The sequence below is a fragment of the Macrobrachium nipponense genome, chromosome 8, assembly GCF_015104395.2.
Source record: "Macrobrachium nipponense isolate FS-2020 chromosome 8, ASM1510439v2, whole genome shotgun sequence".
In the NCBI taxonomy this organism is placed as follows: domain Eukaryota; kingdom Metazoa; phylum Arthropoda; class Malacostraca; order Decapoda; family Palaemonidae; genus Macrobrachium; species Macrobrachium nipponense.
Window position 1 is genome coordinate 76,739,159 of NC_087203.1, and position 7,443 is coordinate 76,746,601.

Sequence of the window (7,443 nt, forward strand, 5' to 3'; positions counted from 1 at the left end):
AGTCGGTAGGCATATAAGAATACAGGAAATTTATTATTCCTTCTAATAGGAAGTAGCAAAAAGAAAGTCTTAAAAGGTACCCGTTCACTTGTTGCAGCCAGTTTATGGACCAAGCACAGAGGAATTATCATCATTAAACTGTAACTGGAAAATGTGTTTTCGTACAGGTATATACGATGCCAAATTATATTCGCCACTAACCTGGCAGCGTCAGAAATAGGACTCCACCATATTTTTCAGCACTTATTAGGGTTGAAGCCTATGATTGTGATCAGACACCGTAAGTGGTTGATATCCGCGGTCCATGAAACTTTAATCACGGCCCGGTGGTGTCCTGGGCCATATTGTTGCCAGATGCACGATTATGGCTACCTTTAAGCTTAAATAAAATGAAAACTACTGTGGCTAAAGGGCAATTTGGTATGTTTGATGACTGGAAGGTGCATGTTCAGTATACCAATTTGCAGCTCTCTATTCTCAGTAGTTTTTCAGAGGGCGGACAGAAAAAGTGCGGACGGACAGACAAAGCCGTCACAATATTTTTCTTTTTAGAAAACTAAAAGGTGTGAAACCAGTATAATGGCAATCTCTCTTTACACGACTTGATGTTTAGCGTTCTGAGTAGCGAAGTTATAGTTATATTTCTAAAGTCATTTGCAGAAAACCCATAACCGTTAACACACGCCAGCGAAGACATCAATTTATTTAGTGAGTAGTCATCAAAGCATTTCGTAGATAAGTTGGCCTAGTAATTTTGTGATTACTTGGACTGGCTCCAGAGTTATTGTCAAATGATATTAAGACAACCATTTGTCCTCTTAGGGATCTTATACACGATACTTGGCAAGTATGGTTTTGGCGAACGCTTCGGATCAGTGTCGAAGTATACTTTGACTCTGGGTGGTTCAGCGTTTTTGTCTTCACGAGCAGCTTCCGAGCACAGCTTCGATACCATGCTTCGAAACCATACTTGGCTAAGTATCGTGTATAACAATCCTATTAGAATATGGTTCTGACCATCGCCACTCTCTCTCTCTCTCTCTCTCTCTCTCTCTCTCTCTCTCTCTCTCTCTATCTTAGCCTCAACAGCGAAAAGATATGGGTTCATTTCATGTTCCATGCAAACCGACTAAGACTTGTCAGAACACACACAGCATCTGTTGACCCAGTCGTTGAATTAGGTATCTTATATAGTTAGCCGACTGGGTTAAGCCCCAACAAGGATAGTCTGGTCTAAGTATGGCAACCTCACTCCAGAACACTTGTTGATTACTGGAAGGTAATGTAGTAAAGACTTCTGAAGTCGATAGACTATACAAATTAGAACCAACGAGCAACTGCAGTTACTGCAGTAGAACGCTAACAAGCAAATTTCGATGTCAAGATGAACAGGGCTTTATGTTAGAATGGGTTCTGCAGCCTTAGAGTGGCACTACCACAAAATATGTATCTTGAGGTTACATCTGGCTTGAGTTTATAACTTGACAATTCTTACACTTTTGTTTTTACCATTGCAAGTGATGTGACAAAGTCCAAACAGTTACCGTGTGAGGTTTGCACCAAAATAATTTGCTTGTTTTTTATGATTTGGATCTGGTTTTAAATCTTCTGGACCAAATGATGAGCAAAATTTTACTGAAAATTTCGGTTGCCAAGCGTATAATACCTCTTCAAGTGGTCACAAGAAACGGTATGATGCAGAAAAGGATGTATTTTGAAACATTTCTGTCTGCTGCAAAACCGAAGCATGCACAGTACACGACAACCTTAAAATTAATGACCTGAAGTTTTAAAATTAAATAAAAAAAAATCCAGGGATAGGTAAATAATGGTACAACTTTACGACGCCTCGGTGGCGTGGTCGGTTTGTTCTTGGACTACCACCTCGGTGGCCGCGAGTTAGATTCTCTGGCATTCCATTGAGGAGTCGGAGATGTGTACTTGTGGTGATAGAAGTTCACTTTCAACGTGGTTCGCAAGTCACGTGAAGCCGTTGGTCCCGTTGCTGAATAACCACTGGTTCCATGCAACGTAAAAACACCCCCCCCCCCGAAAAAAAAAAAAAGATACAGTCTACAATATCAGAAATTATCCAATGCCATACATCCTTATTTCTTTACGATCAGAAGTCAAGAATCTGTTGGAAGTATAAATACAAATGATTTTATCTTAGGTTTCGTATGAAGATAGGGTTTTGGCTAAAAAAACTTTTGAATTTATACTATTTACATTTAATCAGTTTAAATTTCACTGTCAAAATGATGCATACACATTCTTCATTTTGCCTTCTTCCTTTTTACAGTATTCGTGAATCGCTTGCCACATCTTACTTTAAAGGGAATAGTGTGTCATCGCTTGCCCGAATTCATGACATTTGAATATTATTTCTACTTATGGTGATGTTCTGATAATTTCCTAAATTAAGTTTGCAAAAGTTTGCCGGGTTGCAAAAGGGGATTGATAAAGCTTTGCTATCAACGGGAAGGGCAAGCTAGGATTATACGGTCTGAATCTGGTATACCAATGAGTGACTATGACAGAAAAATAGATACTGACTGCAGTTTTCGTTTGTCCGTCAAAAGTTTCATCTCTCCACTGTTTAGTAATAATGGCATTTAGGACTTCTTGTTTCTAGATATTATATATATATATATATATATATATATATATATATATATATATATATATATTATATATATATGCTTATGTGTCACTTAGTAGCATGTAACAATAAAAGGAGGAAGTACTTTCCGCTTTCGTTGTATTTCAACATATTTTCAAGGTTCACATACGTATACATATATTTGTATATATGAATGTATGTATGTATGTATGATGTATGTATGTTCCATACTGTTTATGGTTGATAGTATCGCTTAGAGCAAATGTCAGATCACATTTGCCTAAACATCTTGAATTACGCTGATACGTGATACAGGTGCGTCGTATGCGATTAGAGGTTTATGAACCTGATTGGAAAGATATTGCTTTACGCGATTCATGCTGAATGTTACCCAGAATATGCATATGTCGCTAGACTGAATAAAAACCGACGTAAATCATGTGGTTGAATAAGGTGAATGATTATGTAGATTATGTCTGTGTCACCACCATATAAAAATGTTCTTGATTTGACTGGAGTTCTTTCTTTAGTGTTAAAAGTGAATGGATCAGTTTTGATGTGACAGACTGATTCAAAGACTGTGATGCCTTAGATTTACTTTTGAAAGTAACTGCTATTTTTAATGATTCCCGAGCCGGATTTTCTTTGGTTTTTCGTTATATATGTTTGCTGATGCCTGTAAGGTACGCAGGCTTGGGTAACAGGTCAAATATATTAATTTTAACTTGCCCGATATGAATCTAGTGAATAGCATGAATATTTAATATATGGTTTAGATGTTTATGTAGAAGCACTACTGAAATGAAATGAAACTCGGTATAAATCCTGGCCTGTGCCGTCTTTAGCTTAAGAGACTTAGTGGAGATGTCTTAGAAAGACTATATACGACATCGGTCAGGAATTTTATTGTCACTCAATATTTCCTTCGTTTACATTTGTATGTTGTACATCGTGTTCTGGTGATTTCAAAGCACGCACATATAATGTATGCATATATATATATACATACACACACATATATATATATATATAATATATTATATATATAATATATATATATATAATATATAGTATATATATATTATAAATTGAAAAGTCGCGAACTTTACCTCACGGAGATGGAATCTCTCAGTACATGCTCATCGGAGGTTCTCTATCTCTTTGCCTCTCACTCTCTCTCGCAAACTCTCAGATAACCTCAGAAAATGATTACAAAGGAAATCTTGAATTTAGTCTCTCTCTCGTCTCCCCTCCTTTCCCCCTTCCTCTTCTCTCTTCGCCTCTCTCTTCTCTCTCTCTCTCTCTCAAGATAAAATCAATGCACTTACGTGAACTTTCTTCTTTTAAAAATTTTTGGCGAAAAGAAAAAGTGGACCAGTCACATATCTTTATAGCTGCAAAGTGTAGTTTTCTCTTACAGTAAATTTGCAATATTTTCTCTTGAATTGATGATAATTTTCAAAGGTTTCTTTATCTGTATGCATACCACACAAAATATACATACATTGAATCATAATTTTCCTTCTTCAGTTCATGGGCGTATTTATATTATTAATCAAGAAAGGAGAAGACAATGAACGATCCACCAGTCGTTCTCAACCAGGAGAGAATTTCAGATTTTTGGGGGTGGGTGGGTTGGCGGGCAGGAATTGTGACCACAGATTGGTAGGTTCAAACTGGCTCTGAGACCACACAAAAGGCACTGTGCATCGGCCCGCACTACTGAGAGGTCACGCTGGGCTTTCTCTCCACTGGCTAGTGTGTTTGTGTTAGTATTTTGTTCATATTATTTGCAATGCACTTTTGAGGCAGACAATTTTGGAGATGAGGACGGGAGGGGAATGGCATTCTGACATATAGTATAAGGGTGCATCGGACAAAACAGGTTGAGAACCACTTTTCTATACATAACGCATTGCAAGTCTTAGATTTAGGCTTGCCGGCGGTAAAACTGAATCCAGTCACATTTTCCACTGATCCCCAAGTATGCAGAAGGAATGTAGTACAGTCACTAAAAATGTTTTGCAACATACTTTGCAAAAAAAAATTTCAGACAACAGCTTATAATAGTGATATCTGGCGCTATTTGGCAACACCGATATTTTTCCAATATTGTTGTTATATTTTATTGATTAAAGGATGTTACTATAATACTTCTAAGGTCACCACTGTTCTTATGTTTTAATATTTCAATCTCCAAAGGGCATCACTATGTACATATATTATCTCCGTCATATGTGTGAACTTGTAGACGTAGGCCTACGGCTATTACAAGTTGAACTATTAGCCCTGGTAGCATCAACAATTGCGACTATTGTAAAGATTTTCCGGCATATTATTGTGAATAAAATTTTTCAAGAATGCTATTAGAATGACTAATCCTTTGTATATTGTAAACTAGTGAAACTTTATATATATATATATATATATATATATATATATATAATATAATATTATATATATATATATATATTATGCTGTGGATGAAGTTTATATGGATGACAACTTGGAGAAGACAATTATTTTAGCATGCTGTTATCAAATTTTACTGCCTATCAGTTTGACCCATGAATTAAGAACGATAATAATTAGTTCTTCCTCTAGAGAGTAAAACTGTAATTTTATGGTTGTAACAAAGGCACACAATCTCGGCAAATTGGTCAAATTTATTGCTCAAGTGTATAGAAACTACAGCAGACAGAATAAACATTTGTATTTCTACGTATAGTACACATTGTCCTTTGTAAATGCTGTAAGGATCATTTACCAATCTTTAAAGACTGCTGAGAAAATTGGCTATCAATGCAGCATGATCATAATGTTGTAACGGCTTAAATACTTTTATTTCTGCACACAGTACATATTGTATTTAGTAAATCATTAACGGAGAGCCGAAAAAACACGTTCTAAAGAGTATATGGTTTTCAATTAGGTTGTATGAGTTGCGTCATTGTTTACGTAATAATCATCACATAGCGATGGCGCTAGGTAGTGCACGTCACAAACTGGTTTTGCTATCATAGGCTATCCAGTCTCACTCCTCTTTATCTATGGCTGATTCCGTTACCCATCTTCTCTGTGCAAATGACGAGGCAGCTCAACTTTCCTGCCCGATTGTGGCGTCACACGATAACGTACGACTTGATGAATTTTTTTTTCTTTTTTTTGTGTGTTTATGTTTTTCACAACGATTATGGTAGAATTATTCCTATCTTTATTTATATAATTTCGTTGATGATTATTCAGTAGTATATTATTAATTAAGATGCTTTTATTTGGATTCGAAATATAGTAGTTTCTTCTTTGACTCATTTGTCCAGTCATCTGGCACGAAATTTTTCACAATGTTTTGCTATATTTCATAATTTGAATTTTCACACACCATTCTTTTCATATTGTTAACCGCATGATTAATAATAACCAAAAAACCAATAAGAAAAGCACATTTCATTGTATATATCAAAAGGATAAATTATTGTTAGGTGAACGAAGACTTATGGAACATGTAGCGGCAGATTTTTGAGTTATTACTTTTAAACCCTTCACTACGGCTGAAAAGTCTGAATGTCTAAGAGTTACACATTAATAATGAGGAGGGAATCGGCGTCTTATTATTCATCAGCTTACGACATGTGTGTCTTATAATCAATCATCAGCTCTCACGCTTGTTGCAAATACTGATCATAACTGACACAGTCTTCCAATTGAAAATATTCATAGAAAACTACAGTTCGCCTGTTGGGGGGGAGGGGGGGAGGGAGATGTGCAAGAATAAATAACTTTTCATGTTGTTTAAAAGTTTCTTATTGATGATAAGAATAACGTTCAGTAGTAATGATGATTATGACTATAGATAGAGATGAAATATGTTGAATGCTTTTGATTTCTTAAGACGACAGTAGTATGTGCTTTAGGTCGTTGGTTACTCAGTCATTTAAGTTGAACATATTTCATCTTGTGGGACAAAGATTTCTAAACAAATTTCAAGGGAGATGTTTCTAGCTTTACTGCCTGTTTTCATCTGCCCCCCCCCCCCCACCCCCCCCCCGCCCCACCGGCCCCTGCAGCAAATACTGGTAACCACTTACGGTTGGCTGAATTGGTGTACTGTAGATAAGAAGAGGTCGCCATTGCTTTTCAGTCTAGAGCGCAGTAATCTTTCGAGTAATAATTATCTCTGAAGCTTTACATTTTTTTGTGTCATTTTTCTGTCAACTCTAAGATATTTAAAAAACTGAATGATTTGTACTTGGATATTGCCTTTTTTTCATACATAATTAGCATTCTTTACACTACTTAGCTCTTCGTTGATTATCATTTTATCATTTGTTTGCTTGTCGGTTGGTTCCCTTGTTTTTGCTTTTTTTGTATTCGAATATGATAAATTATTCTACAGGATCTTACTTATCCCATCGTTATTTGACATTCACTAATGATATATATATATTATATATATATATATATATATATATATATATATATATATATATATATATATATATATATATATTCTTATATGTTGTTGCTTCCGCAACATTTCTCAGTACAATGAAATGTTATAAAAGTGTTTGCAATAATTTCAAATTCCTTATTTTGCTTAGAGTTAATATGTTCTAATAATGTATGCTCAGATTTTGCATAACATTATTTAAAAGTTAAGAATAACGTATAATGTGAAACGAGAAAGAAATTAGCATTGTCTGTTTGAGGCAGGAAATTGCTGTCATCACTCAAGATAAGAGGAGCTCAGATTTCTCTGTTTTGTTTTGGAATCCTGTCAATCTTACTTGCTCAAGTCTGTTTCGGAGAGTACGCCTTTG